Below are 13,855 nucleotides of genomic sequence, written 5' to 3'. Positions count from 1 at the left end.
CTCCTGCCCTGGACAAGGGGTCACGATGCAGTGTGTTTCGGTTCCTGAGCACCCATGTTACCTGAAAACGGGGCTCACCTCTTGGGGGGTGTCAAGCCAAAAGACAGCTAAGCCAAACAGTGGGAGAAGGAAGGATTTATTCTCACTTGCAGCAAGTAAGGAAAACCATCAGGGGTCTTTCCAAAGCAGTGTCTCCCCGAAAAGCAAAGCTGGTGAAGTATTAAGCTAAGGGGACAGGCATCTTCTAGAAGGGGCTTGAGTAGAGGATTCTGCACTGAATGGGGACAAAAATCAGCAGAGTCCGAGCCTTGGTTGATTGAGGTCAGGAAGGTCAACATCATCTTTCCATCCTCCCCCTTGGCGGGGTCCTTAGTTCCTGCAGATGGCAAGGACGGTATTATATTATGGGCTTGAGTTCAGTTGAGTTCAGTTCAGTTCAGTTGCTTAGTTGTGTACAACTCTTTGCGACCCCATGGACTGTAGCCCACTATTCCTCCTCATGGAATTCTCCAGGCAAGAATACTGGAGACAGTAGTCATTCCCTTCTCCATGGGATCTTCCCAACCGAGGGATCGAACCAGATCTGTCGAATTTCAGGCCAATTCCTTACCATCTGAGCCACAAGGGAAGCCGAGGAGGAGCTGGGACTCTGTTTTATCACCGACTATTGTTTCTTGACAGCTTTTCCCTTGTTCCCTCACTTGTCTTAAGATCCTTGATTACTGAGACTTGTTCAAGGGCCAGGCTTAGATCCCCAAAAGGTTTAAGCCAAAAATGGCTTCTCTTCTGTCAAGAAAGCCACACCTGGTTCTTTCTTCAGGGACCCCCTACCTTATATGATTGTACTCCTGCCCTTAAAACACAGCTCCTGCACAAGAGAAGACTCTACACATGGACATCACCAGATGGTCAACACCGAAATCAGATTGATTATATTCTTTGCAGCCAAATATGGAGAAGCTCTATACAGTCAACAAAAACAAGACCGGGAGCTGACTGTGGCTCAGATCATGGACTCCTTATTACCAAATTCAGACACAAATTGAAGAAAGTAGGGAAAACCGCTAGACCATTCAGGTATGACCTAAATCAAATCCCTTATGATTATACAGTGGAAGTGAGAAATAGATTTAAGAGCCTAGATCTGATAGACAGAGTGCCTGATGAACTATGGAATGAAGTTCGTGACAGTGTGCAGGAGACAGGGATCAAGACCATCCCCATGGAAAAAAAATGCAAAAAAGCAAAATGGCTGTCTGGGGAGGCCTTACAAATAGCTGTGAAAAGAAGAGAGGAGAAAAGCAAAGGAGAAAAGGAAAGATATAAGCATCTGAATGCAGAGTTCCAAAGAATAGCAAGAAGAGATAAGAAAGCCTTCTTCAGTGATCAATGCAAAGAAATAGAGGAAAACAACAGAAAGGGAAAGACTAGAGATCTCTTCAAGAAAATTAGAGACACCAAGGGAACATTTCATGCAAAGATGGGCTTGATAAAGGACAAAAATGGTCTGGACGTAACAGAAGCAGAAGATATTAAGAACAGGTGGCAAGAATACATGGAAGAACTGTACAAAAAGGATCTTCATGACCCAGATAATCATGATGATGTGATCACTCACCTAGAGACAGACATCTTGGAATGTGAAGTCAAGTGGGCCTTAGGAAGCATCACTATGAACAAAGCTAGTGGAGGTGATGGAATTCCAGTTGAGCTGTTTCAAATCCTGAAAGATGATGCTGTGAAAGTGCTGCACTCAATATGCCAGCAAATGTGGAAAACTCAGCAGTGGCCACAGGACTGGAAAAGGTCAGTTTTCATTCCAATTCCAAAGAAAGGCAATGCCAAAGAATGCTCAAATGACCACACAATTGCACTCCTCTCACACGCTAGTAAAGTAATGCTCAAAATTCTCCAAGCCAGGCTTCAGCAATACGTGAACCGTGAACTCCCTGATGCTCAAGCTGGTTTTAGAAAAGGCAGAGGAACAAGAGATCAAATTGCCAACATCCGCTGGATCATGGAAAAAGTAAGAGAGTTCCAGAAAAACATCTATTTCTGCTTTATTGACTATGCCAAAGCCTTTGACTGTGTGGATCACAATCAACTGTGGAAAATTCTGAAAGAGATGGGAATACCAGACCACCTGACCTGCCTCTTGAGAAATCTGTATGCAGGTCAGGAAGCAATAGTTAGAATTGGACATGGAACAACAGACTGGTTCCAAATAGGAAAAGGAGTACGTCAAGGCTGTCTATTGTCACCCTGCTTATTTAACTTATATGCAGAGTACATCATGAGAAACACTGGACTAGAAGAAGCACAAGCTGGAATCAAGATTGCCGGGAGAAATATCAATAACCTCAGATATGCAGATGACACCACCCTTATGGCAGAAAGTGAAGAGCAGCTAAAAAGCCTCTTAATGAAAGTGAAAGAGGAGAGTGAAAAAGTTGGCTTAAAGCTCAACATTCAGAAAACAAAGATCATGGCATCTGGTCCAATCACTTCATGGGAAATAGATGGGGAAACAGTGGAAACAGTGTCAGACTTTATTTTTTGGGGCTCCAAAATCACTGCAGATAGTGACTGCAGCCATGAAATTAAAAGACGCTTACTCCTTGGAAGAAAAGTGATGACCAACCTAGATAGTATATTCAAAAGCAGAGACATTACTTTGCCGACTAAGGTCTGTCTAGGCAAGGCTATGGTTTTTCCAGTGGTCATGTATGGATGTGAGAGTTGGACTGTGAAGAAGGCTGAGCGCCGAAAAATGGATGCTTTTGAACTGTGGTGTTGGAGAAGACTCTTGAGAGACCTTTGGACTGCAAGGAGATCCAACCAGTCCATTCTGAAGGAGATCAGCCCTGGGATTTCTTTGGAAGGACTGATGCTAAAGCTGAAGCTCCAGTACTTTGGACACCTCATGCGAAGAGTTGACTCATTGGAAAAGACTCTGATGCTGGGAGAGATTGGGGGCAGGAGGAGAAGGGGACAACCCAGGATGAGATGGCTGGATGGCATCAAGGACTCGATGGACGTGAGTCTGAGTGAACTCTGGGAGATGGTGATGGACACGGAGGCCTGGCGTGCTGCGATTCATGGGGTCGCAAAGAGTCGGACACGACTGAGCGACTGAACTGAACTGAACTGCCATTAAGGTCCCAGGCCCCAGCTTGGATCTTATAAACAGGACCTTGTGGGCTGGGTGTGTCAGAGGTCAGACCCAAGGTTCAGTGGGGTCCTGGGCAGGGCGTGACAGGGTGGTGGAGCTGGAATAATCAGTTCAGCTCCAGGCAAGGCACAGGGTGGAAGTTTCAACCCTCCACCAAAAAGCTCAGCCAGGAAGCCTTTTCTGGCTTCCCCTTGGCTTGGAGCTTCCCGTTGGCTTGGCAGGTAAAAAGTCCGCCAGCAATGTGGGAGACACAGGAGATGTGGGTATGATCCCTGGGTTGGGAAGATGCCCTGGGGAAGGGAATGACAACTCACTCCAGTTTCAATATTTTTGCCTGGAGAATCTCATGGACAGAGGAGCCTGGCCGGCTATAGTCCATGGGGTCACAAAGAAGGCACAAAAAGCCTTACAAGGACAAAGCCAGCAGAAGGGACACCTTGGGAACATTCCCTCCTCCTCCCCTCCCCTGTATCCCGGAGACACGTAGCTTCTCTCAAGCTGTGGAAAATCATCCGGAGGCCCTGCCGCCTGGCAGCTCTGCACACACTCAGGGCAGATAAGGCAGTGGCGGGACAGGGAGGCAAGAGGGAGGCAAGGGGCCGGCGCGGCGCTGGGTGAGGACAGTGTCACGTGATGTGGGCCCATGGGGTGCGGGACTCTGCATCCCGGCCTTCCTCATTCAGCATGCACTGAACACAGGAGCGAACACGTGTGCATGTGAAACCGCGACGCGGCTCCCTGAGCCCCCAGACTGACCCCACTCATCTGTGTGCTAACAGTGCTCTCCTGGGCACACAGTAGGGGCTGCCCAGTGGCACACCAGTGTGTCTGGAATGCACATGCTTTTGCGTGAGTGTGTACACTATTGTGAATCGTGAACTTCCAGATGTTCAAGCTGGTTTTAGAAAAGGCAGAAGAACCAGAGATCAAATTGTCAAAATCCGCTGGATCATGGAAAAAGTAAGAGAGTTCCAGAAAAACATCTACTTCTGCTTTATTGACTACACCAAAGCCTTTGACTGTGTGGATCACAACAAACTGTGGAAATTTCTTCAAGAGACAGGAATACCAGACCACCTGACCTGCCTCTTGAGAAATCTGTATGCAAGTCAGGAAGCAACAGTTAGAACTGGACATGGAACAACAGACTGGTTCCAAATAGGGAAAGGACTACGTCAAGGCTGTATAGTGTCACCCTGCTTGTTTAACTTAAATGCAGAGTCAGTTCAGTTCAGTTCAGTTGCTCAGTCGTGTCCGACTCTTTGTGACTCCATGAATCGCAGCACGCCAGGCCTCCCTGTCCATCACCATCTCCCGGAGTTCACTCAGACTCACGTCCATCGAGTCCGTGATGCCATCCAGCCATCTCATCCTGGGTTGTCCCCTTCTCCTCCTGCCCCCAATCTCTCCCAGCATCAGAGTCTTTTCCAATGAGTCAACTCTTCGCATGAGGTGTCCAAAGTACTGGAGCTTCAGCTTTAGCAATGCAGAGTACACAATGAGAAATGCTGGACCGGAAGAAACACAAGCTGGAATCAAGATTGCAGGGAGAAATATCAATAACCTCAGATATGCAGATGACACCACCCTTATGCCAGAAAGTGAAGAGGAACTAAAAAGCCTCTTAATGAAAGTGAAAGAGGAGAGTGAAAAAGTTGGCTTAAAGCTCAACATTCAGAAAACGAAGATCAGGGCGTCTGGTCCATCCATTGCTACTTCATGGCAAATAGACGGGGAAATAGCAGAAACAGTGTCAGACTTTATTTTTGGGGGGCCCCAAATCACTGCAAATTGTGACTGCAGCCATGGAATTAAAAGACGCTTACTCCTTGGAAGAAAAGTTATGACCAACCTAGACAGCATATTAAAAAGCAGAGACATTACTTTGCCAACAAAGGTCCATCTAGTCAAAGCTATGGTTTTTCCAGCTGTCATGTATGGTGTGAGAGTTGGACTGTGAAGAAGGCTGAGCGCCGAAGAATTGATGCTTTTGAAGTGTGGTGTTGGAGAAGACTCTTGAGAGTCCCTTGGACTGCAAGGAGATCCAACCAGTCCCTTCTAAAGGAGATCAGTCCTGGGTGTTCTTTGGAAGGACTGATGCTAAAGCTGAAACTCCAATACTTTGGCCACTTCATGGGAAGAGTTGACTCATTGGAAAAGACACTGATGCTGGGAGGGATTGGGGGCAGGAGGAGAAGGGGACGACAGAGGATGAGATGGTTGGATGGCATCACCGACTCAATGGACATGAGTTTGAGTGAACTCTGGGAGTTGGTGATGGACAGGGGGGCCTGGCGTGCTGCAATTCATGGGGTCGCAAAGAGTCGGACAGGACTGAGCAACTGAACTGAACCGAACTGAGGAAGCAAGGTCCTTGACTGCTGAGTGGAGAGCAGCCTGTTGCAAATTTTCCAGGCCTGTGTGGATGAGGCCTGAGCTGGAGCTGGGGTACAGTGGGGGAGGATGGAACGGCAGAGAAGGGAGGCCAGGGAGACTTTTCCAAGGTGTTTCTGCCAAGCTCCCCTCCTCCCTTCTCCTGCCAGCAAAGCCCTGGCATTGCAGTCCTACCCGCCAGTCTACCCAGACACAGGTCCAGCACCTGGAGTTTCCGGGGGAAGCTAATGTAGGGGGAGGCGCAGGGAGGGTTCAAAAGGCTCATGGTTGTTCAGTGGCTAAGCCATGCCCAACTGTTGGCCTCTTTTCCATTAGAATGTCTACAGCAAGCATGTGTCATAAGGCAATGTGCCCCCAGGCTGAGGGTGTGCGCTGTATGTTACCTATGCAGGGTGTGGTCCAGAGACACAGACGTGCATTGTTTGTTGCTGTTTAGTTGCTAAGTCTTGTCAGACTCTGCCACCCATGGGCTGTAGCCCACCAGGCCCCCCTGTCCATCACCAACTCCCAGAGTTCACTCAAACTCATGTCCATTGAGTCGGTGATGCCATCCAACCATCTCACCCTCTGTCGTCCCCTTCTCCTCCTGCCCCCAATCCCTCCCAGCATCAGCGTCTTTTCCAATGAGTCAACTCTTCCCATGAGGTGGCCAAAGTATTGGAGTTTCAGCTTTAGCATCAGTCCTTCCAAAGAACACCCAGGACTGATCTCCTTTAGAATGGACTGGTTGGATCTCCCTGCAGTCCAAGGGACTCTCTAGAGTCTTCTCCAACACCACACTTCAAAAGCATCAATTCTTCGGCGCTCAGCTTTCTTCACAGTCCAACTCTCACATCCATACATGACCACTGGAAAAACATATCCAGCTAAGGACCCCATCAAGAATATGCTAAGAACTCGTGACTCAATAATAAGATGAACAACCCAGTTTTTTAAAACTGAGCAAAAGATCTGAACAGGTTTCATCAAAGAAAATATGTGAACAGCAAATAATGACCTGTAAGGATGCTCAGTGTTGGACTTCCCTGGTGGCTCAGATGGTAAAGTGTCTGTCTACAATAGGAGACCCGGGTTCGAACCCTAGGTCAGGAAGATCCCCTGGAGAAGAAAGTGGCAATCTATTCCAGTACTATTGCCTGGAAAATCCCATGGACAGAGGAGCCTGGTAAGGATGCTCAGTGTTATCACTGGGAAATGCAAATCAAAACCACCACAGGCCACCTGAATGCTCAGACGATTTACTGAGCATGGCCCCGCCCATCAGAACAAGACCCAGTTTCCCTGTCAGTCAGTCTCGCCTACCAGGAAGCTTCCATAAGCCTCTTATCCTTCTCCATCAGAAGGCAGACAGACTGAAAATCACCGTCAGAGAAAACTAACCAATCTAATCACGTGGACCACAGTTCAGTTCAGTTCAGTTCAGTCGCTCAGTCGTGTCCGGCTCTTTGCGACCCCATGAATCGCAGCACGCCAGGCCTCCCTGTCCATCACCAACTCCCAGAGTTCACTCAAACTCATGTCCATTGAGTTGGTGATGCCATCCAGCCATCTCATCCTCTGTTGTCCCCTTCTCCTCCTGCCCCTAATCCCTCACAGCATCAGGGTCTTTTCCAATGAGTCAACTCTTCGCATGAGGTGGCCAAAGCATTGGAATTTCAGCTTTAGCATCAGTCCTTCCAAAGAACACCCAGGACTGATCTCCTAAGAGTCTCCAACAGCACAGTTCAAAAGCATCAATTCTTCGGTGCTCAGCTTTCTTCACAGTCCAACTCTCACATCCATACATGACCACTAGAAAAACCATAGCCTTGACTAGATGGACCTTTGTTGGCAAAGCAGTGTCTCTGCTTTTTAATACGCTATCTAGGTTGGTCATAGCTTTCCTTCCAAGGAGTAAGCATCTTTTAATTTCATGGCTGCAATCACCACCTGCAGTGATTTTGGAGCCCAGAAAAATAAAGTCTGACACTGTTTCCACTGTTTCCCCATCTACTTCCCATGAAGTGATGGGACCAGATGCCCTGATCTTCGTTTTCTGAATGTTGAGCTTTAAGCCAACTTTTTCACTCTCCTCTTTCACTTTCTTCAAGAAGCTGTTTAGTTCCTCTTCACTTTCTGCCATAAGGGTGGTGTCATCTGCATATCTGAGGTTATTGATATTTCTCCCAGCAGTCTTGATTCCAGCTTGTGCTTCCTCCAGCCCAGCGTTTCTCATGATGTACTCTGCATAGAAGTTAAATAAGCAGGGTGACAATATACAGCCTTGACGTACTCCTTTCCCCTTGTCTAACTCAATGAAACTATGAGCCATGCCGTGTAGGGCCACCCAAGAGGGACGGGTCATGGTGGAGAGTTCTGACAAAACGTGGTCTGCTGGAGAAGGGAATGGCAAACCACTTCAGCATTCTTGCCTTGGGAACCCCCTGAACAGCATGAAGGAGCCAGTGTCTTCGGGGAGGAGTAAAATTGCTTCACGATGTTGCTCTAGTTTCTGCTGTACAGCCGAGGGAACGGCCACATGTTCGCACACATCCCGTCCCTCTTGGGCCTCTCTCCCTTATCCCATCCCCCCGCCAGGTCATCACGGAGCGCCTAGTTGAGCTTCCTGTGGTATACACCGGCTTCCCACTAGCTATCTATTTCACACACGGGAGTGTGTGTCTGTCAGTCCTAAGCTTTGTCTCACCCTCCCCTTGCCCCTCTGGGTCCACACGTCTGTTCCCTTCGCCTGTACCGCTTTTCTAGATGCCCCATACATGCGTTAATATACAGTATTCTCTTTCTGACTTACTTCTCTTGGTGTGACAATCCCAAGGTTTACCCACGTGTTTGCAAATGACCCCGTTTCCGTCCTCTTTCTGGCTCAGTGCTGTTCCGCTGTGTGTGTGCCCCACAGCTCCCTTACGCATTCCTCTGCTGGTGGACATTTAGGCTGTGTCCACGTCCTGTCCATCGTAAATACTGCTAGTGCAAATATAGGGGTGCATATGTCATTTTGAATAACGATTTTCTCAAGATACAAGCCCAGTAGTGGGATTGCTGGCTCATACGATAGCTCTGCTTTTAGTTTTTAAGGAACTTCCATACTCTTCACACCACAGTATCAATTTACATTCCCACCAAGAGTACATGAGTGTTCCCTTTTCTCCGCACCTTCTCCTGCTTTTATTGTCTGTAGATTTTTTGATGGTGGCCATTCTGACTGGTGTGAGATAATACCACTTTGTAGTTTTGATTTGCATTTCTCTAATAATTACAGACAGTAAAGAATCTGCCTTCAGAGCAGGAGACTTGGGTTCAACCCTTGAGTCAGGAAGATCCCCTAAAGAAGGGAATGGCTACCCATTCCAGTATTCCTGCCTGAAGAATTCCTTGGACGGAGGATCCTGGCAGGCTACGGTCCATGGAGTTGCAAAAAACAGCTAGCACTTTCGCTTTCAATAGTTAATGATGTTGAGCTTCTTTTCTTTTGCATCTTGGCCAACTGAATGTCTTCTTTGGAGCGACGTTGATTTAGATTCTCTGCCCATTGTTTAATTGGGTTGTCTGTTTTTTTGATGTTGAGTTCCATGAGCTGTTTGTACAGAACAGCCAACATTGAAAAGCCTGACCATACCAAGTGCTGCCAAGGAACTCTCACACCAGGGGGTGGGAATGTGAAGGTGTACAGCCACTGCACACCTGTCAGAGTGTGTGGCTAAAATTAAAAAAATATATTAACACCAAGCGCTGGTGAGGATGTGCAGAAACTGGTCACCCGTACACTGCTGGTGGGACCGTAAAATGGTTTCCGGCTCCTCTGGAAGATGGTTTGGCGATTTCTTTCCAAAGTAAACATGCACTTCCCATGCAATCCAGCAACAGCACTTAGGTCTTCATCCCAGAAAAATTAACATTATGTTCAAGCAAGAGCCTGACATAAATGTTCAGAGCAACTGTATTCACAACAGCTAAAAACTGGAAACAAACAAGCGGTGCTTCAAGTGGGAGAACAGAAGCACAAACTCTGATCTGTTTACATCACGGGACAGGATTCAGCAATAGCAAGGAATGTGCTGTTTACACCTGGACATTGTTGCAACCTGGAGAGGAATGCGCTGTTTACACCTGCAACAACCTGGACAGACGTCAAGTGAATTATGCTGCTGCAAAAGAGAAAAAAATTGTTTTCCAAAAGGGTATATGCACTATGATTCCACTTATACAGTATTTCTTAAAAGACACACTTGTGGAGTTGGAGAGAGTAGATCAGGGATTACCAGAGGTTTGGAGGGAGGTTATAAATGGGGTAGCAGGAAGAAGCCTTGTGGTGATGGAGCGTTCTTTATCTTCTTTCTTCTCTTTTTTAAACGTTTTATTGACTCTCTGCATTTGCTTCTCGGCTGTGCTGGGTCTTTGCTGCTGCACGCGGGCTTTCTGCCTCGCTGGCAAGCAGGGGCTACTCTCTCGTCGCCGTGCTCAGGCTTCGCACTTGCAGAGCATGAGGTCCCGGGCACGAGGGCTCAGCAGTCGTGGCCCCTGAGTTTAGTTGCCCAGAGGCAGGTGGGATCTTCCTAGACCAGGGATTGAACCCTGCACTGACAGGTGGATTCTTAACCTCTGGACCACCAGGGAAGTTCTGTATCTTTTTTTTTCCCCCTAACAGGGGCTTCCCTCATAGCACAGTTGGTGAATAATCCGCCTGCAATGCAGGAGACCCGGGTTTGATCCCTGGGTTGGGAAGATCCTCTAGAGAAGGGAAAGGCATTCTGGCCTGGAGAATTCCATGGACTGTACAGTCCAATGGGTCACAGAGTCAGACACGACTGCGCGACTTTCGCTTTCTTTCTGATTTACAATATTAACAGTTCTCTGTACTGCTTGTGGTAGGAGTGACACAGATCTACACAGCGGATAACATCGCACAGAACACACACAGACACATACGTGCTTGTAAAACTGGGCGACTATGAATAAACTCTGTGGATTTTCCCAATATCAACTTCCTGGTTTTGATATAATGATGCTATTGTTATACAAGATATTCACACTGGGGATAACTGGGAGAAGGGTCCACAGCTATTCCCTGTATTTCCGTGGCTTTGGGGCAACTTCCTGTGAATCTCTAATGGTTTCAAAGTAAAAAGGCTTTTCATGGTTCCACCCCTAGGGATTTACCCAGGAGAAGTGAAACAAGGGTCCATGCAGGAACTTGTACACGAATCTTCATCACAGCTTTAGTCATAACAGTCCCAAACTGGGACAACCAGATGGCACATCGACAGGTGAAGGATCCACAAACTGTAGAATATTCACACGGCGGAGTCCTGCTCAGCATTTAACAGGAGCCAAATGCTAGCACAAGCTGCAATACGGTGCATCTCAAAATAATGTTTGGGGTGTTTATTTAATTATTTTGGCCGCGCCATTTCTTAGCTGTGGCATGTGAGACCTTCCAGCTGCATCATGCTAACTCTGAGTTGGGATGTGGGATCTAGTTCCGTGACCAGGGATCGAACCCAGGCCTCCTGCATAGGTAACGTGGAGTCTCAGCCATGGGGCCGCCAGAGAAGTCCTTCAAAATAATCATTCTGAGGGGAGCGAAGCCAGACAAAGAGAGACCTTTCTATGTGGTTCCATTTATATGAAATTATAGAATGTGCTATAGAATCTTTAGCATCAGAAAGCAAAAGCAGTTGGTGGGGGAGTGGCAAGAAGGGACAGGACGCGGTGGTGGTATCACGGGCTCTGGGGAGGGGCTGGAAGGAGACTGAAGGAAGCACTCCCAAGAAACTCGCAGGGGACCGGACTGAGCCTCGCCAAAGAGCAGCTTAGCCCCTTCTCTCTTGTCCAGCAGACTATATGCGCCACTGCTTGCCAAATTTAGAATTATTCAGTTAAAAATGGAGAAACCAGAAATATATATGGCATTCCAGCAATTTTTTACTCTTTAATGAGCACCTGTCTATCGGGGACAGGGCATGGAACATGACCTCTGGCCTCGGGAGCTCTGGGTTAGAGACCGGAGGAAATTGAGAAAAGCACTGCCTCCTCCACGAAGCCCTCCTGGCTATGCCTGCCCTGGTTGGGTGGGGAGGGGCATCCCACCTCTGGTTCTTACAGCATAGACTGACCTGTGTGTCCAAGGTCAGACCATGCTCTGTCCAGGGTCTCACCTCTGACAACTCCTCTGTGCATTCCTATTCTGAACAGATGGGTGACTCCAAGCTTTCCTAAGCTTGGGGCTCAGGGTTTGGGTGGATTTAATTGAATGACATTCCCTTGGGATTTATTATATTTCAGAAAAAATCACCTATTTTGGAGCAACCTTCCGAAGCAGCCTGGCTTTCTATGCACAAAGGCAGTCAGAGAAGCGCAGAGAGGGTATACCCGTGCCCCCAGTCACACAGCCTGTCTACCGTGGTTGGCTCACTGATGAACCACGCCTGAGGTGGGAGGGAGGGGAAGCCACATCTGTGCCAAGGTGGAAAACTCAGCGCGGAAGCCCTGGCCTCTCAGTCATGGGAGGAGGGGCTCCTTCAGAATCTGAGACGGAGCCAGAAAAGTCACTTCTGTGGGTATGTATCATTAAACGTTTCTGGGAAGTCTGAGTCCAGCCCAGAACCCAGGCGCCAAGCCCAGCCTCTCCTGCCCACCCCCGCCCTCACCCCCCACCCCCCCCCGCCCTCACCCCCCACCCCCCCCGCCCCGCAGCTTGGATTGTTCTGCTGATTAACTAGAACTGGCTAGAAGCTGGCACGGAGAAGGCAATGGCAACCCATTCCAGCACTCTTGCCTGGAAAATCCCATGGATGGAGGAGCCTGGTGGGCTGCTGTCTATGGGGTTGCACAGAGTCAGACACGACTGAAGCGACTTAGCAGCAGCAGCAGAAGCTGGCAAATGCTCGACCTCTGCCCTTGAATCCAAGCTCACCGCCCCAATCCCCAGCTCCCCAAAGATGGTTTACCCCTTTTCCACGGGAGCCTCCTGCCTTGTCAGCTATGGACCCCTCCGGTGCCTCTGGACACATCTAGCATCCGTGGCCCTGGAGGACGGTCCGCTGTCCTGAGAGCACCCCGTTAGCGTGGGGGTGCTTTCTCACGGTGTCAGGTAGCTTCCTGCTTTAAGCAAACCTGCTGTGACAAAACTCTTCTCTTTTTTGGCCACTCCATGGCATGTGGGATCTTAGTTCCTCGCCTAGGCATCAAACCCCGGCCCGCTGCATTGGAAGCAGGGAGTCTTAACCACTCCGCTGCCAGGGAAGTCCCCTGACCAACCTCTTCCTCCAGTGATGGGAAGTAGGGCTGGCTTGTTTTGGAGACCCCAGAAAGGGAATCAGTCTTGCTACCTGGCTCAGAAGACAGCATTGAGTCATCTGAGTGGAGACCAGAGACGGGGAGGGCCCGTCTGTCCCCCAGGAGGATTCGGTGCCCCTCCCCCGTGTCACCTCTGGGGAGCTCCTCAGAGAAAGCTGTGAAGGGACCCAGGTGTGCATGGCCCTTAAGTTAACTGTCTACATCAGCCCATTTGCAGATGAGGAAGCTGAGCTCCAGAGACAAAGAGCTGACCGGGGGCAGAGGGGAATGTGATGATAGGATGAGCTGCCCATAGAGGCACACTCTGGGCCTGGACTGGTTTCCAGGACCTCAAAGCCAGCAAACCCCAAACAGCATCTAATAACCAACCACACGTGTGCCCCGTCTGGTGTGCGAGCGTGCTTAGTTGCTTAGTCCTATCTGACTTTTTGAGACGCTTTGGATGCAGCCCGCCAGGCTCCTCTGCATGGAATTCCCCAGGCAAGAATACTGGAGGGGGTTGCCATTTCCTCCTCCAGGGGATCTTCCTGACCCAGGGATTGAACCCACGTCTCCTGCATTAGCAGGCAGATTCTTTACCCCTGAGCCACCAGGGAAGCCCGTAACACCGGAGCCAGCTGGGCCAAACACCCGCGAGTCCTCCACCTTCCTGTGTCACATGACCTGGCCCTCGAGGAGGGGAGGGAGGGAGCGGGCGAGGATGGGGAAAATTATCAATCCAGTGACCTGCCCGTGTCTGGGGAGATTTTTTTTAATTTAAATTTATTTATTTTAATTGGAGGCTAATTACTTTACAATATTGTATTGGTTCTGCCACACATCAACATGAATCCACCACAGACATACACGTGTTCCCCATCCTGAACGCCCCCTCCCACCTTGGGGAGAATTTTCTGAGTGACGGCATGAGTCTGCTTGCCCAGGTTCCCTTGAGGACCACCCCCGGCCCGCCTGGGGTCCACCACTTACGCCAGTCGGTGCGGATGGGTTCTG

Source organism: Budorcas taxicolor, chromosome 5, assembly GCF_023091745.1.
Source record: "Budorcas taxicolor isolate Tak-1 chromosome 5, Takin1.1, whole genome shotgun sequence".
Classification (NCBI taxonomy): domain Eukaryota; kingdom Metazoa; phylum Chordata; class Mammalia; order Artiodactyla; family Bovidae; genus Budorcas; species Budorcas taxicolor.
This window is presented reverse-complemented; position numbering follows the sequence as displayed.